This window comes from Dromiciops gliroides, chromosome 2 (assembly GCF_019393635.1).
Source record: "Dromiciops gliroides isolate mDroGli1 chromosome 2, mDroGli1.pri, whole genome shotgun sequence".
Classification (NCBI taxonomy): Eukaryota; Metazoa; Chordata; class Mammalia; order Microbiotheria; family Microbiotheriidae; genus Dromiciops; species Dromiciops gliroides.
In genome coordinates this window covers 469,217,378-469,233,761 of record NC_057862.1, presented here as the reverse complement: position 1 = coordinate 469,233,761, position 16,384 = coordinate 469,217,378, and the positions used below count along the sequence as shown (strand labels likewise).

Below are 16,384 nucleotides of genomic sequence, written 5' to 3'. Positions count from 1 at the left end.
AAGAGAGTAGATAGAGTAGATGGAATGTAATCTTCAAGGATAAGACACTGAGGTGATTGTGATGACCAGGAAAAGCCTTCAACATAAGGTGTTATTTGAGGTCAGTCTTTTTTTTTTGGGGGGGGGGGGTCCATGAGGGTTAAGTGACTTGCCCAGGGTCACACAGCTAGTACGTTTCAAGTGTCTGAGGCTGAATTTGAACTCAGGTCCTCCTGAATCCAGGGCCAGTACTTTATCCACTGAGTCACCTAGCTGCTCTGAGGTCAATCTTAAAAGAAGCTTTGTATATTAAGAAGCAGAGATGAAGGGGGAGAGCATCACAGGAGATAGACTGTGGAAAGATTTGGACATGAAGTATTATTTGTCAACAGTGAAAGGAAGGTGAGTATTTCTGGATGTAGGGGAGTAATCTCTAAGAAGACTGGAAAGGTAGGAAGGAGCCAGGTTGTGAAGAGCTTTAAGTGACAAAGGATTTTTCTTTTGATCCTAGAAATAATAATAAACACTGGGTTTTATTGAGTAGGGGTAATATAAGTAGAACTATATTTTAGGAAAATCATTTTGGCAGCTACATAGAAGAGGGATAGAAGTAGGAAGAGAAAAAGAGTGAGACCAATTAAAAGGCTTTTGAAATAGTCCAGGTAAGAGGTAATGTGTTTTTGAACTAAGGTGATGGTTGTTTGAATGGAGAAAAAGGCATATTTATGAGACTTTGTGCAAGTAGAAAGAATAAGATTTGGCAATTGCTTGTATGGAGGGAGAGAGTGAAGAGTTGGTGATGACACCATGGCTGAGAACCTACATGACTGGGAAGATAATGATTACCTTGACAGAGACAGGAAAGTTAGGAGAGAAGAGGGTTTGGGGGAGAAGATAATGAGATCTGTCTTGGACATTCTGAATTTGAGGTGCTTATGTGATATCTAGTTTGAGATGTTGAAAAGGCCATTCTGGAGAGCAATTTGGAACCATGCCCAAAAGGCTTTAAAATTGTGCATACCCTTTGACCCAGCAATACCACTACTAGGTCTGTATTGGTAATGTGGGATTATGGGCTCAGGAAAAAGATTAAAGCTAATTATATTGATGTGGTGATGATAATTGAACCTGTGGGACCTGATGAGGACCTTACCACCAAATAAGAGTAAAAAACAAACAGAAAACCACACACAAAACAAAACTGCTCAGGACAGAGCCTTGGAGGATAGCCGTGCTTAGTGAACATGACCTGGATGAAAATCCAGTGGATACTGAGGGGTAGTCATATAAGTAAGAGCATAAGGAGAAACTAGTGTCATGAAAACAAAAGAGGAGATTATATCCAGAAAGAGGAAATGGTCAATATTAAATACTGTAGGGAGGTCAAAAGGATGAAGATTGAGAAAGGGCCATTAGATTTGTCAGTTGATAGATGTTTGAAAAAATGTTTAAAACAAGATCATTGGTAATGTTTAATAATGTAGTTTTTGTTAAATGATGAGGTGGGAAGCCAGATTGACAGGATTAAGTGGAGTTAGAGGAAACTAAGTAGAGGTACTTAACATAGGTGGATTTCCCAAGCAGTTTAGCTTAGAAAAGGAGAAATAGAAAAGGATAGCTATTATACATGGTTGGATCAAATGATTTTTTTTTAAGCATACAGAATATGTGGGCATATTTTAAGAAGCAGAAATGGATCCAGGGAATAGGAAGAGAGCAGAGAGCGAGAGCGAGAGCGAGAGCGAGAGCGAGAGCGAGAGAGAGAGAGAGAGAGAGAGAGAGAGAAAGGAGGGATTGTATTAGGTATAAACTGTTGGATAAAATGGGAAAGAATAAAATCAAGGGAATATGTGAATGGGTTGACTTTAGCAAGGAGAAAGGCCATTTCTTCATCCAAGGTAGGAGTGATTAAAGAGATAGTAGAGGAAGATATCTGAGTGATACAAGAGAAGGAAGAGGGGAGAATTTTCCTCTCATTTGAATGACCTAAGTTTTTTTGTGTTCTATTAAGTAAGGTTCTCAAAAGAATCGGTGAGTAGGATAAACCCAAAGATTCTAGCCTCCAGGACAAGAACTCACTATTTGACAAAAACTGCTGGGAAAATTGGAAAATGGTATGGTAGAAACTAGGCATAGACCAACATCTTACACCATACACTAAAGTAAAGTCAAAATGGGTACAAGATCTAGACATAAAGGGTGATACCATAGGTAAATTAGAAAAGGAAGGAATAGTTTACTTCTCAGAACTGTGGAGAGGAGAAGAATTTATGACCAAAGATGAGATAGAGAACATTATGAAATGCAGAGTGGATCATTTTGACTACACTAAATTAAACAGTTTTTACACAAACAAAGCCAATGCAAACAAGATTAGAAGGTAAACAAAAAGCTAGGAAACAATTTTTATAGTGTTTCAGATAAAGCCCTCATATCCAAAATATATAGAGAACTGAATCAAATATATAAGAATACAAGTCATTCCCTGATTGAGAAATGGTCAAAGGATAAGAACAGGCAGTTTTCAGATGATGAAATTAAAACTATTTACAGCCATATGAAAGTTCTCAATCACTACTGATTAGAGAATTGCAAATTAAAACGATTCTGACATACCATCTCACTCCTATCCAATTGGCTAATATGACAAAAAAAAAGAGAATGATAAATGTTGAAGATGTGGGAAAATTTGAATACTAATGCACTGTTGTTAGAACTGTGAACTGATTCAACCATTCTGGAGAGCAATTTGGAACCATGCCCAAAAGGCTTTAAAAACTGTGCATACCCTTTGACCCAGCAATACCACTACTAGGTCTGTATCCCAAAGAGATCATGGAAAAGGAAAAACTATAGCAGCTCTCTTTGTGGTAATAAAGAATTGGAAATTGAGGGGATGTCTATCAATTGGGGAAAGGCTGAAGAAGTTGTGATATATGAATGTAATGAAATACTATTGTGCTGTAAGAAATGATGAGTAGATGGATTTCAGGAAAACCTGGAAAGACTTACATGGATTGATGTTGAGTGAAATAAACAGAACCAAGAGAACATTGTACACAGTATCAACAACATTTTGTGATGACCAACTGTGATGGACTTGGCTCTTCTCAGCAATGCAGTGATCCATGACAATGCCAAAAGACTTATGGTGGAAAATGCTCTCCATGTTCAGAAAAAGAACTATGGAGTCTGAATGCAGACTGAAGCATACTATTTTCATTTTTGTTGTTGCTTTTTTGTTAATGTTCTTGTTTATTTTTCTTGTGTTTTTTCCTTTTGTTTTGATTAATGTGGAAATATGTATGACATGATTTTAATGTATAACCTGTATGAAATTGCTTACTGATTTCAGGAGGGGGGAGGGAAGGGAGGGTGGGAGAAAAATTTGGAACTCAAAAAAATCTTTACATGTAGTTGAGAAAAATTAAAATAAATAAATTTCAGTAAAAGAATTAGTGAGTAGGAGTGGGTGCCATTGGAAGCTTCAAGAGAATGAAAAAAAGGACATATAGGTTGGCCATAATATAGTCTGATTTTTTTTCTTGCATCTCTGTTATCTTCCTCATTTTATAAATTGATTCCCCAGTACTCAATTGTCACCTCTCACATACATCTATCCTTCTGTATACTTGATTTAATTCACATGTTTTTTCCAGTCTTTGTTCTCTCTAGTTCTATTTCTACTCCTCTTAAACACATTTGAGACTGTGATTGTTGAGACCAAATGTGGTGGCTCTACTGTTTTTTGATGAAAAGTTAGAAAGATCTTTGCAGATATTTTCCACATTTCTTTTTGTCATTCTACTTCCTTTTTCATTCTCACATATTCTCTCCCAATCCTTAGTTTTGTTTTTTCTTAAGGGCATTGGATTTGTGATTTCGTTCATATTGGCTATAACTGTCTAAGATTTTATATATTGTATTTATCAATCATGATGAAAAAAGGGACTATTATATAATACAGAAAAAGTATAGGTTTGTGGAATTACAAAGATAATAGATTATATATGATAAGGGAAAGTAAAGATACTAGATATAAAAATATTAGTATTGGAATACTCAAAGGCAAGACTATAGTGTTAAATTCCTTATTAAGACTGAGAAAATTAATCAGGTGAGTCTGCTTTTTATCAGCCTAAAATAAAGAATTAATAATTACATGCCATTTTAAAAGAGAAGTAATCAAGATCAGAACATAGATGAAAACAACTGAAGATAAGGAAACAATTGGAATGGTGAATCTAAGAGGTGAATCAAAAATACATTTGAATTAATTATCTTTTTGCTGGATGACTGTTTTATGACTTGATTCCTCAGTCTGATATGTAGTATCTTCATTGTCATCATTTTTATTATATAGTATTTGTTTTAAATGACTGAAAAAGTATGGTGGTCATATGTTATTTTATGGCAAAGACTTGGTGACCACTTTTCCAAAATGTAGGAGAGATTCACTTCCAGATTTGAGTTGGACTGGATGACATATAATGTAAGATACACAGTTATGCCAATCATTGAAATTAATAATCAACAATGAGTCATCACAGCAAAGTCAAAAGAACTTAAGTCAGTAATCAGAAAAGATCCATCTCTATGCTAATCACTTTGGGATTCTCAATTTAAATGGAGAATTATTCATAAAAATATAAAATACTAAAATGCAAAAAGAGGAAGTTTATAGCCTAAATAGATCTATCTCAGAGAAATTTTTAAGACTTATGAAGAAATACTAGATTTATATGGATTTACAAATAAATGCTGGACTATTTTAGAATATAGAGAAAAATGATAGGCTATTCAGTTCCTTTTATGAGGCAAATATATTATTGATACCAAAACCAGACAAAGACAAAGTAAGAGGAAATTATAGACCAATGTCATTGAGGTAAATCTCCACCAAAATATTAAATAGAACATGGTTGTACGTTTCCAAAAAAAAAAAAACACCAAAACCCACTATAATGACCAAAAAGGAATGATTTATTATGAGGAAAACAGTCCCCAGCATTCATAACAAGACAGAATAAAAGGTAAACAATTATATAGCATTTATTTGTTATACATTTAAAATAGGAATGGAAGGCTTTTTTCTTTACCATGATTAAAAGTATGTCATATAGGGGCAGCTAGGTGGCGCAGTGGATAGAGCATGGCCCTGGAGTCAGGAGTACCTGAGTTCAAATCTGGCCTCAGACACTTAACACTTACTAGCTGTGTGACCCTGGGCAAGTCACTTAACCCCAATTGCCTCATTAAAAAAAAAAGTATATTATAGAAACTACTAATTCAACAGAGAAACACTCATATTCCAGTAAAAAGAGATATTATATAATACCCTCTATACTTGCTTTTCCTATCTGACATAGTCTTAGAAATGTTAGCAGTAAGAATTGGGGGTAAGAGGTGGGAACCATGGGTTCTATGATTTCATTTGTTTAGGAAAATTGCCTGGTGAAGTAAGACCAGCCACCTTACTACCCTGAAGAAAACTGTACCTTTATCTCATTCACTCTGACTCACTGCAGTTTTCTTCTGTTTTCTCATTAGCTTTCTTGCCCTGCTTCTCTTCCCATCCTCCCCCCCCCAACCCTCTGCTCTCCTTTATTTTTTAATTTTTAAAATAATAGACATTTTTATTTATAGTTTTGAGTTCCAAATTTTATCCCTCCTTCCCTCCCTCCCCTCCCTGAGGTGATAAACAATCAGATATGGGTTATACTTGTGCAATTATGTAAAATATTACAATATTAGTCATTTTGTACAAGAAAATTTGAATAAAAGAAAAAATTGGAAGAAAGTGGGAAAATAGCATGCTTCAGTCTGTTTTTAATCAATACCAGTTCTTTCTTTGTAGGTGGATAGTATGGTTCATCATGAGTCCTTTGGGATTGTCTTGGATCATTGTATTGCTGAGAATAGTTGTCATTCACAGCTCTTCATCAAACAATATTGCTGTCTCTGTGCACAGTGTTCTCTTGGTTCTGCTCACTTCACTATACATCAGTTCATACAAGTCCTTCTAGGCCTTTCTGAAATCATCCTGCTTGTCATTTCTTAAAGCATAATATTCCATCACCATCATAACAGCTTGTTTAGCCATTCCCCATTTGATAGGCATTCCTTTGACTTCCAATTCTAAGTCTCCATAAAAAGAGAGACGATAAATATTTTTGTACAAATAGGTCTTTTTCTCTTTTTGAGGATGTCTTGGGGAAAAAACCTACCAGTTCTCCTTTATTTTTTACCTTCCCTCATTAGAATGTAAGTTCTATTAGAATAAAGACAGTCTTATTTGCTTATATTTGTATCCTTAGGGCTTAGCCAGAGCCTGATCTATACTAAGTACTTAATAAATGTTTTATTTATCTAGCTGCTGCCCTTATAGACTCTAAATATCCTCATTCCAATTTACTCATACTGATGAGTCCAACCATACCCCACTCCTCCATCCTGGAGCAAATCTACCCCTCCTTCTTTGGATTCTACGGGTACACTTAAGGGATCAAGGCAATTTTCTAATGCTGTCAGCTCAAGCCCGCATTTGTTGTGTGTTTTCCCCAATATTAATCACCAGTGACTGGAATTACATTTAACCAGTTAACATCATTGAACTTTCACAGAGGGATATTTGCTGAGAAGATATAGGAAGAGCAATAGCATAAACCTTCTCTTGAACTGGGGAGTGTTCTCCAAATCAGTTATCAGTGATTAGAGCCCCATTTATGTTGACCCAGGTAACATCAATTAGTTTTTTAAAAAATTATTTGTAATTTAATTAAATTTTTTTTTAGTGAGGCAGTTGGGGTTAAGTGACTTACCCAGGGTCACACAGCTAGTAAGTGTTAAGTGTCTGAGGCTAGATTTGAACTCAGGTACTCCTGACTCCAGGGCTGGTGCTCTATCCACTGCACCACCTAGCTGCCCCTTAATTTCATTTTCAATCCCAAAATCTCTCTCTTTCCCCTTCTTCCCCTTGAGGGGCTTTCACTGAGAAGGGAAGAAAAACAAGATCCATTATGAAAATGTATAGTCATGCAAAACAAACTTCTACATTAGCCATGTCCAAAAGAAGAAGAAAATAAGCCTCTATTGATTGTGTGTATGTGTCTGTGTTTGTGTGGGGGGGGTGCTTCCCATCTATCAACCTTAGTTACTGGGAAGAATAGGCTCCTACATATAAAACATTTGCTATCAAAGCACTCATCTCACCAGGCTCCCTTCCCTTTGCAGCATGGCAGCTGCATGAAATAGTGCTTCAGCCGTTGCTAGGGGACCCTTGCTCCTGCCCACCTGGACTCTAGCATGAATTCCAGTGCCTTAACTTGAGGTCCCTCTTCTGACATTTTGAAACTCACAAGGTCATAACCATCACTAATACCTCTTTCCCTAAAAGCAAGAAAGAACCAACACAAAGAGGCAAAGAATAGAGGACCTATTCCCTGACTACATGTTGGACTGGGTATAGAGGAAGGCACTCTCGGCCTCCTTATCTTTTAGTGAAAGAGGGAACAAGTCCATTCTCTCACCTGGAGGATGCTCACTGTAGCATCCTTGCCATCAGGGAAGGAAAAGGGGCAAATTATCTGGTTAGTTTGGCCTCAGCAAGGCAATACCTATACATGTTCTAGATTAGGAAGTTGGACCTTTCTATTGCAAATCATCACACATTTCTGAAAGCAAGTTCCCCAGCCTCTTTCATGTGTGTTGGCAATAGGTAGTGCACATTGCCTTCTCTGAGTTTGGGGTTCACAGCTCCCTTTACATGTCTGTCTACCAATGCAGATCAGGACACCCCTGATACTCTTTAACCTTAGAACTTTGTTTTTTGTTCTTGTTTTTATTTTTTTAAACATAAATACAGAATAAATGCCTGGTGAAATATATTCCCTGACAGAGAGATAATCTCTAACAATGGGCCAGCAATTGGGACCCCAGCCCTGAACTAGGAAGAAAGTTTCCTAGTCATTTTCCTTCTTTTTGGCTAGAATTGTTCAAGGTATTTCACTACACACTCATACTATCCACAAAGGGACAAAAGGAAAAGATCCATGTCTGGGTTAACTAAAAAATTTTGTGAGAAGTAAAATTGTTGTTTAGTTGTTTTCAGTTGTGTCTGACTCTTAGTGACCCCGTTTGGGCTTTTCTTGGCAAAGATACTGGAGTGGTTTGCCATTTCCTTCTCCAGCTCATTTTACAGATGAAGAAACTGAGGCAAAGAGGGTTAGGTGACTTGCCCAGGGCCACACAACTAATGTCTGAGGCCAGATTTGAATTTAGGTCTTCCTGACTTTAGGTCCAGTACTCTATCCGTTGTGCCACCTAGGTACCCAGAGAAGTAAAATTGGGTCAGTAAAAATACAACAGCAGAGTGATAAATAGGTGGTCCGATGAATAGGGTATTGGACCTGAAGTTAAGAAGACCTGCATTTGAACTTTGTATTTAAATGGAAACTGCCCAGATCTGTTAGAATCAGAAGGCAAAATGAAGGTAGATTCAACTGATCACCTCATAAAAGAACCCCAAAATGAAAAGTTCTTGGAATTTCATGGCCAAAATTCAGAACATTCTTTTCCAAAGAAAATATTGCAAGCATCCAAAAAGAAGCAGATTAAGTAGCAAGGACCATCAGCAAGGATCACACAAGACTTCTGCTATAAATGGGCTTCTATTATAAAGAAGATCTTTCAATACAATATTTTGAAAGGCAAATAATACAGGCTTACAACCAAGAATTTGCTACCCTGCAATTTTAGGTATACTCCTACATTGGAAAAAAATGGATTGTTGATATAACAGGAATTTAAAGAGTTCCTGATGAAAAAACTGGATCTATGTAGAAATTGGAATGTAATCATGAATAAAGAGAACTCTAGAAAGATACATTTATTTGAACAGTTTTAAGGGGCTAATGATGTAGTGTTAATATTTTAGTAGGAGGAGAAACACATGTTCCTTCTGGACCTTAATGTCTTCAAAGTATATTGAGGGAGTTAAATAAATAGGAAAAACAGAGGTCCTGGGTGAGCTAGATTGTTATTTGAGGATTTTAAGATGGAAAAGTGAAAGTAGTGCAAAAGGAATGTGCAAGTATAGAAAGGAAGAAAAGTGTGAAATGATTAATTCTCATAATTGGGGTGCATAAGAAGTATACAATCATGGAGGAAGGGGTGGGTGGAACAGACATCAGATGAACCTCATTCTTACCTAAAATAGACAAAGGAGAATCGAACGTGCACACAGTTTGGTGAAGAAATGTATCAAACTCAACAGGGGAAACAAAAAAGAATCAGGGAGAGGAAATGAAAATAGAAGAAATGCTGGAGGAAGAATGGCAGCAAGTAAAGCAAACTTCCTGATCCAGAAGAGGGGATTAATAAGGAAAAAAAATCCCTAGAATCTAAGGGGGTGTCCACTAATTGAGAAATGGCTAAGCAACTTAACTTCCAGAGAGGCCTTGCAGCAGGCCCGTTGGGAGCATTAAAATCTGAGTTAGGATCATTTAAGACTGTGCTGTACAACTATGTTAAAGAAAAGAAAACCTTGAAATATGATATTCAAAAAAAACAAACAGGAAAAACTTGACCTTCAATTGGGAGTATAATCTCATGGAGTGAGGGTAGCTATGGGCCTTGAGTAAGATAGAAGATTTTGAAACATACCTAATGAAAAGACCAAACCCGAACCAAAAATTTTAAGTGCAGGGTAGGCCAAAAGTCATTAATATTTAATTCTTTTATTTTTTTCATTTTAACTTACAATACCATAGCATTATATATAGCATATATAGGAAATGAATTTACATCACATATGAAAAATCAAATCTTGTAAATGGTGAAAAATAAAAAATAATTTTCAAAATGTTATTAAAACATTGGACCCCTTTATGACTTTTGGCCCATCCTTTATAAACATGGAAGTCAAGAGAAAGAACCTTAGAAAAAAATATATATTTAAGTAATGGGAAGGGGCTGAATAACCACTGAGTACTTGTTGTGTATTTGTAATTAAAAATTTTTTTTAAGTGATCTATGCGTACTGTGAGAATTCAAAGACAAAAGTGGCACAGTTTCTGTCCTCAAGGAGTTTACATTTTGACAGGGAGATGTGTATATTTTTCCATAATATATACAAATGAATACAAAGCAGTTAGAGAAAGGCTTGCACCAGAAAGTTGGTGCTTGTACAGAGGCTTGAAGGAAATCAGGGATTTCAAGAGATACAGGTGAAGAGGAAGAGCATTCCCAGGACTGGTGGACAACCAATGCAAAGGCACACATACAGATGGGAGATGATGTGTCACCTGTGCAGATACCACCAGCATGCCAGCACAGCTAGATCATAGATTTATGTGGAGGGCATTACCATGTAAGAAAACTGAAAGAATGGGTAAGATGGTGAAGAGATTTAAATACCAAAAAACATGGGTATATATTTAATTCTGAGGTTCTAAAGTTATTTAAATGTCAAGCACAAGAGTTTTGCATTTGATTTCAAACATCTAGTTGCCTGCTGGGGACAAGACTTCTGTTTCATGCCTCTAGTTTCTGGGGCCTCCTGGACTTTTTCCAATCTGGGCCTGTCCAAAGGTATTATAGTTTCTACTTCTTATCCCCTGGGCCTTCTTTAAGACAAGCAAGACACCATTGCCTCCTAATTAAGCTTCCAAACTTCTTGCTTCTGGCTGCTGTGAGTCTGGCTTCCTGAGTCTGTAACACACAATATCACTACCTGCCGCAAGGTTGACCTCAGTGGAGGATCTCAGACATGTTTCCTTCAAGGGACTACTCTCCAACCACTGGGGGCAGCTAGGTGGTACAGTGGATAAAGCACTGGCCTTGGAGTCAGGAGGACTTGAGTTCAAATCGGGCCTCAGACACTTGACACTCACTAGCTGTGTGACCCTGGGCAAGTCACTTAACCCCAGTTGCCTCAAACATCTGGGGCCATCTCCAGTCATCCTGATATATATTTTGCTACTGGAATCAGATGACTTTCAGGAGAGAGTGAGGCTGGCGACTTTGCACAACCTCACCTCACTTAAATCCAATTCACTGCAAATCATGATATCACCTCCTAAAGTCATGGTTCTTTTCAAGAATGAAGGACAAACAACAACTCCAACCACTGTTGCTTTGCCTGGATTTATTCCTCAATAGTTAGCATACTTCTATCCCCTTGTATTCTTCGTATCCAAGCTACTGATGTACTTACTCAATCCCCAACTGTTTGCTCTTTTATTCCTATCCACCTCAATCCTATATTCCTAATATCTTACTTCAGATCTATGGACCCCTTTCATTTTCTTCTCTCTTTTTTGTGTGGGGCAATGGGGGTTAAGTGACTTGCCCAGGGTCACACAGCTAGTAAGTGTCAAGTGTCTAAGGTCAGATTTGAACTCAGGTACTCCTGAATCCAGCGCTAGTGCTTTATCCACTGTGCCACCTAGCCTCCCCCGATTTTCTTCTCTTGAATGCCTGCTTCAGGTTTAACCAACTTTTTTCATCTTAAATCTTTCTCACTGTCATTGACTAGTTAGCACTCCTAGGACCCTTCTGCTGACACTGCTTCCCTCTCTACTCTCTCCAGTACTGACTATATTTTCTCTCAAAGCCTCAGACTGACTTGTCCTTGCTTCCCATTGTTCTTTTCTGACTCATCATCCAGTAACCTCTCCTTAGAGGTTCATGCTGTCCAAATTTACCATTCAATCCAGATCCTGGTGTTTCTTATTAATCAGTATTCTCCTTCCTTTCTCAGTGAGGTCAGTACTCATGTTCCTTCTTCTCCATTTTTTGCCCTCATACTAGGGAACTTAAACATATGTATTGTTACTCCCTCAAATATCCTATATTCCAAGTTCTTTAATCTACTCAATTTTAAGGAACTCCTGTGTTGCCTGAACTACACAGAGGGGTGGTCAAACACTTCATTTTGCCATCACCTACACAGTTTTTCCACTTCAGTTTCATGAAATCCAAAATTCTTTAATCTGATATTTTTTCAGCATTCCATCTTTACCTGTGCCTGATGACTGCTAACCCTATTTTTCATCCTTACCATGACCTCCATTCTTTCAGTCCTTTGATTCTTTCCCAGGCCATTGGCCCTGTACCCATAACTCTCCTTGTTGAACCAACTCAACTTTATCTATTACTCTTCTACTAGTTACTCTTTCCATTCTCTATCTTGACTTCTTGTTGAACCAACTCAACTATCTTCTACTCTTACATCCCTTGTGCTCTTGTACTATCACTTAACACAACTTACCAAACCCTAGCCCTGGATTACTCTCTTCACCAACCTTCTTTACTCCTTTTCACATACAGCTATCAGGAGCTGGAGGAAATCATGAAGCTGTGCCAGTTGGGTTCACTATTAATTTATATTATCTAATCTCAACTGACTCCTCACTGCAGTAAGTAAATCATTCTACTCTTCCCTAATCAGTATGCTGTCCCACTCTTTAGAGCTGTTGTTACAAACATTTTTGGCTCCCTTCAAGCCTCCAGTCTCACTACTTTCTCCATCCTTTCTGATAAGGACTTTGCCTCCTACACCACTAGAAAAAATTGAAGTTATTTTCCATAACTACTTCTCTCCCACATCAGTCAGACATCTGATTACACTATTTATTTCTTCTCTCCCGTCTTAGATGAAGAGGTTTCCTTTCTCTTTATCAAGGCTGACCATTCTATATGCCACCTTGATCCCATTCCTCATCATCTTCTCTAACGATTAGCCCCCATTTTCATTCCTGTTCTTTTATCTTTAATCTCCCCCTATTTAATGGCTCCATTCCTGCTGCCTACAAATGTTTCCATCTCTCCCGAACCTTAAAAAAACCCTTGCTTGATCAAACTATCCCCATTAGTCATTATCCCCTTTTCACAGCAACTGGGTGAATAGGACATTTGGACTTGCTCTCCATTGCATCTCTTCCCTGACTTTCTCTCTAGCATTCCTTCTCCCCTAGCCCACCCCCCGGTTTGACCTTCCCTTTTTGTTTCCAGAATGTTTGGCTCTCTCCAGCTCTTCTGGTACATCAAAGCATGCGTGCCTGAATTGCTAGAGGAGAGGTGTCTGCAGATTACATTCGGATGACTCAGAATGCTCTCTCTGCTGCTATTTCCTTTACTTTCATCTCAAGTATTCCTGGCCTTCTTTAAAAAATCACCTGTTCAGGGGGCGGCTAAGTGGCACAGTGGATAAAGCACTGGCCCTGGATTCAGGAGTACCTGAGTTCAAATCCGGCCTCAGACACCTGACACTTACTAGCTGTGTGACCCTGGGCAAGTCACTTAACCCCCATTGCCCCGCAAAAAAAAAAAAAAATCACCTGTTCAGGTTATGGAAAAGCAAGCACTCTAATAGTGAACTTTTTGATGAATTCAGCCATTCTACTAGGCAATTTGAAATTATGCTAATAAAGTGACTAAAATATCCATACCCTTTGATTTAGAGATCTGTCTGTCAGAAACTCAAAGATAAGAAGTTCCCCTATCCATCAGAATATTTGTAGAGTCACTTTTCATGGTAGTAAAAAATGTGACACAAAGTAGGTGTCCATTTATTGGAAAATATATCAACAAAGTTTGGTACTTGAATTTAATGGAATATTATTGCACAGTAATAAATGGTGTGCATGAAGATTCCAGAGAAACATGAGGGGACTTGTAAGAACTAAGGCCAAGTGGGGCAGAACCATGGTGTAAGTAGAAAGAACAGCATTAATAAAAAAGTGACTGAATGCTTTGCATTTATGTTATTCAAGCTTGCCCCAAAAGAAGAAAGGAGAAAACACCTTTCTAGTACTACTTTTCTGAAGTGGGAGATGATGGGTGTGGAGCATTGTATATATTATCAGATTCAATTGATATGCCAGTTTTGTTGAACTTTTTTTCTCTTAAATTTTTTTTTTCTTAAGAAGCATAGCACTTCGGGGAGGGGAGGGAGAAGTCAACACACATACATACATACACACATCAGCTAGTTGGCACAGTGGGTAGAGTGTGAGACTAGATTCTTCTTCCAGAGTTCAAATCTGACCTCAGACATTTATTAGCTATGTGACCATGGGCAAGTCAATCAACCCTGTTTTACTCAGTTTCCTGATCTCTCAAATGAGCTGGAGAAGGAAATGGCAAATCCCTCCAGTATCTTTGCCAAGAAAATCCCAAATGGGGTTACAAAGAGTTAGACAAGGGGCAGCTAGGTGGCGCAGTGGATAGAGCACCGGTCCTAGAGTCAGGAGGACCAGAGTTCAAGTCCGGCCTCTGACATTTGATACTTACTAGCTGTGTGACCCTGGGCAAGTCACTTAACCTCAATTGCCTCACCAACCTCCCCCCAAAAAACCCCAAAGAGTTAGACTTAATGGAAACAGCAGAATGATAACCACCACCACCACTACTACTACTACTACTAGTAATAGGCCTCCACCAGTCTCGGACAACCATGGATCAGTGCCTTGAAGAGCCACAGGCCACAGTGTGGCTGTGCAGTCCGATACAGGAGCCGCAGCTCCTAAGTGGCTTGTAACTGATAACTGCTGCATCCTGTGTTGTATCTACCCCATGAGGAATAGCCGGAGTGTCCTCTCCAGGGCGCTGGCCTGGGCAGATCAATATGGAAAACAAGCTGTTGCCCATGCAGCAGGTTTTCCCTCTCCGTGACATTGGTAGATGCAAAGGAGAGGCAGAGCCAATAGTTTGGTACCAGTGCCGCTGCAGGAGTTGTCAGAGGGATGTGATGTCCAACATCCAACTGCCTAAGGGACTCCGACTCCTGATTTTTCCTCAGGGTTAACTCCCAAAGCCTTTCCCATATATGGGTATAGCCGCAAGGCAGCGGAGGTTTAAAATCAGGGTTTCCTTCCCCTAGGCGGGTTGCCTACCAAGGCTAACAAGCCCCACCTGCCCAAACTGACTGGTTTTAAGGCACCAGTGACTCGCCTTCACCCCTTCTCCTGTTAGTGGAAACAGTTCTACCACAAGAAGGCCAGGAGTTGGGCTTCGGTTGTCAGAGGCTATTTGAGATGCACGCTATTAGAGCATTTTATAGAGAGTGGGAGCTTATCCCCACTCCCACCCCGGCATGACAAACCTTTGGAACCTACTACTACTACTACTACTACTACTACTACTACTACTACTACTACTACTACTACTACTACTACTACAACTCCACCTACACACAGAGAAATGAAGATGATGTTAAAATATAGCAATATATATTTTTTTTAGAACAAATTCCATCAGAGAGTTTTCCTGTGAATAGTCATCTTAGGCAGACTCTGATCATTAGTACTTGACTAAAGAAGATCTTAACTTTCTCCCTTGTATAAAACATTTGCAATCCCTATAAATTACATGGGATGCTCTGGGCTGTCTATAGCTATATACAGTAAACCTTCATAAACTAACATATATAACAATCATAGGTAATTAAATTTAGATAGGACAGACTTAGCATATAGAATTCACATAATACATTAACATACAGTATCATCTCAGAATTCCATACAGTAATCAAATCTTTGGTAACATGCAGAAATATAATTCATGCATATGTAGCAAAGTTGTATAATATAGCATAGAAGTATTGTATACACCAAGTATAAGTTATATACAGCATACACATTACATGCAACCAACCAGCAATGGGTATCACCTAGCTACATTTGTAGGCTCTCCCATTGCTTCTGAAATATCACGTCAACCTAGTCACTGCCAGAGAGTTGTAGAAGCCTAGAGTGCCCAGCTTTAGTTTTGTCTCTCTTATTCTTGGTTTGCTTCCCCTTGTTTCTTCCTCCTTCTCCATGCTGGTGTCCCCAGCCTCTTTTCAGAGCTCCTAATTCGAAGAGGTCTCTGAACACTACTGGCACAGGCAGTGTCTCCAGTCCTCTGATCATGGAGAACCAGAGAAAATCCTCAAAGCTGAGGTAGTAAAAACAGTCTCTGTGCTGCTAGTATATAAAGCCAGGGTGGGTAGTGGAAAGAAAGCACTGAATTAGAGGTAGGAGGCCTGTCTTGTAATTCAATCAATCACTTAATAGAGCAATGGTAGAGGTTACAATATATTAAGCACCTACTTACTATATGTGAAGCATTCTACTAGGTGTTGGAGATATAAGTACAAAGAAAGAAATAATTTTGACTCATAATGAATGAGCTTATATTTTCTAACCTGTTTTGTAATTCTGTCTCTGTCACTAACTTGCATAAATTTCTTCTGTATGGCTTTACACTTCTGTGAAATGAAGGTGAAAATGTGTGATTTTTAAAAATTATAGAATTGTTATTAGCATCAAATGAAACACATATGTATATACACACATGCACACATATACACGTTTTGCTTTAATATGTTTATTACAACAGATACAATTCTTATCTGACTAGT

At 38.3% G+C, this 16,384-nt stretch overlaps 1 protein-coding gene across 7 annotated transcripts in view; it reads left to right on the top strand.

The window, feature by feature from the left end:
• The window catches only part of DTNB (dystrobrevin beta), a 356,870-nt gene that overhangs the window by 109,810 nt on the left and 230,676 nt on the right, over positions 1–16,384 (top strand). The gene's annotated exons all lie outside the window — the stretch shown is intronic.